General features: G+C 39.9%; 1 long non-coding RNA gene across 1 annotated transcript; it reads left to right on the forward strand.

The window, feature by feature from the left end:
* Window positions 1–648: 648 nt before the first annotated feature.
* On the forward strand, window positions 649–2,172 carry LOC129481338 (uncharacterized). Its single transcript, XR_008657356.1, has 3 exons — window positions 649–735; window positions 1,137–1,194; window positions 2,066–2,172. It is a non-coding gene; the product is annotated as an uncharacterized lncRNA (long non-coding RNA).
* Window positions 2,173–3,197: the final 1,025 nt, after the last annotated feature.

The following is a 3,197-nucleotide window of genomic DNA, read 5'->3' on the forward strand; positions in this document are numbered from 1 at the left end:
TTTCTAGTACATTAGGATGAGTAAGAATTAATTAAAATATTAGAGGCCATAGGGTCTAAAATAGTTATTAAGGACAATATGGAAAGACCATCTTTCAAAAGGCTGAGATTGAAAAGGAAGCAATTCCAGCTGTGCAGTTTGAGAGTAAATGGGCTGTGAAGTAACTGCACCAAGTTACTCAACATCTTAAGGTGAGGGCATTTTCAAACTGTGAAAAATCCTTATTATGAAATTAGAGTTTTATCACATGAATCTTTTGACCAGTTACCTTCTTGAGAAGACTAACTTCAATAATTAGTCTGGAGAGAGGATGGGGCAAAAACTTACATGGGGAATTCTATAGCCTCTGTTTGAGGAAGAGGTTAGAGATAAAAATGGTGTTTTTACTTATAAAAAAGAAAAAGAAAGCAGCAACATGCATGTTCAGTCCTGATTGCTTTCTGCATCTTGCTAAAGCGGCTATAACATCTCCTGTGTTATCAGTCTTGTATATTACCTCAGTTCACCTCTGCCGACAGCAACTGGTTTAGCTGCTCTGGGATTCATGCAATATTCCCAACTGTGATGTTAATTCTATGGCAAAGTAAATACAAGCTCTGTTCTGATGTCATAATCCCTGAGGTGGAACCTGGCTTTGCCACTGGCATGCCTTCACAGAAGTCACTTAACTCTCTAAGTCTAGGGTTCCTTATCTGGGAACTGAGAAAAATAAGAGCACTGATTCCATGGGGTGCTGTGAGTATTAAGTCCATGGAAGGTTCTCCGGTGGTGCCTTCCCAGAGCAAAATTGCATGTAACAAATATCAGCCATCATTATTCCTACTAAAGCACTAAAAGAAACACAACTAAAAGACCTAAAACACAGCTTTATATTTTATAGCAATTTTGGGGGGGCATGCCATAGGAAATGATTTAATATCTATAGGTTTTAAATTCAAAATGTTTCATGGCTAATTGAGAAAAATATTGGGCTCTTTAAGATTAGTGTGAGGTTTAGAGATAATAAATGTAAAGCATGTGACACAGTGCCTGACAGATACTCAGTAAGTTGTAGGAGGTGCTATTATTACCAATATCATGATTCATACATTTCTTTTCTCTCCACTTTGGCTTGACATGTGGATGCACGAGGCCAGTAGGAAGAAGTCACCCATGACTCTCTGGAACAACATTGTGGGGAAGGCCAAGTTTCTGGTCAGTACATAGGCTTCAAAATTCCTTTCCCCTCAAAAAGAGGGGTCCCTCTGATACCTGCTTGTCTAGCTCCCCCCACCCCCACCACCGCCAGATATGTTTTTTGGAATGCATTCGTTAAATAATGAAATAATTGAGTTTCATGTATTCTCTTCAGGCTATATTTTTGCATTTGGACTGATAATTCATTAAGCCAGGATAACGACGGAATGGCCTATGTGGGTAGCTGTAAGGACCCTGTGATGATCTTTGCGAGTTTCAGATTGCACAATAACCTTGAAACTTACAAACCTGGCTTTGGTTATAAAGGACTCATGTTCAAGGGAACTACTGAATGGAAGTTATTAAAAGTATTAAAATCAACAGAGCATGCAGAGAACTATAGGATAATTACTGTGGCATTCTGTCAAGATCATACTTGATTTAGAAAACTGGCGGCCCATAGATTTGGTCTTAGTTGCCCTCCAAGAATACTTATACAGCAAAAATACCCATTCCTCTGGAAATTCACTCTCTTGGCAATTGCATAATTATTTTTTTTAATCTAGAAACCACCATACATTCATTTAAAACTACTTTGAGATAGGAATTTTACTTACCTGAGAACTGTGGTCTCCTATTATGACTTCAGTTTTCTAAATTTAACTTAGGGACATATAATCTTATTAATTAACTGTGAACATGGTTTCTGAGAGAAAAAGACCTGCCTAAATGTCTACCACCCTTACAGTATAAGGGCAGCAGGATCTCTGTCTGTGTGCAGGAAGGAACGTCACAGGATTGGGACTATGTATTTGTGCACTTTAGAAATGGGGACAGAGGCTGGGAGGAACATCTAAGTTCACTGAAGGTGTGTCTCACCTCACTCCAGGGGTACTGGATGGACTTGAAAGCTGGACAGAAGAATCATCTTACTGGGTGGCAGTGGCCTCTTCAGACTTTGGACTGTGGAGAGACACCTGCCTCTCTGTGAGAACGATAAAAAGCCTCCCTGTTATGTAGTGCTTGGCCTGTATGTAATATCTCAAAGGCGGTTAGGAACAGGAAGAAAGTTCCTCTGACTTGGTGTTTCCCTGAATTGCTGATTAGATAAATAACAGTGCATGCCACACAATGACAGAAGCAACTTATAAACATCAAGGGTTATGTGAGGCAACCGCAAATCTGATTTTGGTATTGTGGAGTAGACTTGATATTTCATGAGACTAGAAAAACAGAGAAAGTATAAAAATAAGCAGTTTCCCAGGGAGTTACGGCAAAGCTCAGGACATCAAACGAGACTGAACCAAGTGAGAAGTGCAACTACCTCCAAGGGTAAAAGAAATAGGCCGGGCGCAGTGACTCATGCCTATAATCCCAGCAATTTGGGAGGCTGAGGCAGGTGGATCACCTGAGGTCGGGAGTTCGAGACCAGCCTGATCAACATGGAGAAACCCCCATCTCTACTAAAACTATACAATTAGCCAGGCATGGTGGTGCATGCCTGTAATCCCAGCTTCTAGGGAAGCTGAGGCAGGACAATTGCTTGAACCCGGGAAGCGGAGGTTGTGGTGAGCCAAGATTGCACCACTGCACTCCAGCCTGGGCAACAAGAGTGAAACTCCATCAAAAAAATAAAATAAAATAAGAAAGAAAGGAAGAAAGAAACAGTAAACAGTGCCAGCCTACCAGACTATCTGAAGTAGTCTATCTTACTCCAGTGGAGCAGCCTTCCCCAAGCTGGGGGCCAAAAAACCCCAGGGAAACACAGGGTTCATAAAATAATGGCTAAAATGAGCTCATTTTTGTATCTATACAAATATAAACATATACAATACATGTAAATGTACATATTTGTGTATGTAACAATCATTTAAGGGTGTGTGGAAAACTACTTAAATATACTATTTATAGTAGTGTTTTATCTTCTCAAGAGATACCAAAAGCTGTATTATTTTCATACAGAGGTCTACTAAAATGTTTTAGGCTCTGAAAAATGACTCTTATTTGCAAATGCTGGAATT

This window comes from Symphalangus syndactylus, chromosome 4, assembly GCF_028878055.3.
Source record: "Symphalangus syndactylus isolate Jambi chromosome 4, NHGRI_mSymSyn1-v2.1_pri, whole genome shotgun sequence".
Lineage (NCBI taxonomy): Eukaryota > Metazoa > Chordata > Mammalia > Primates > Hylobatidae > Symphalangus > Symphalangus syndactylus.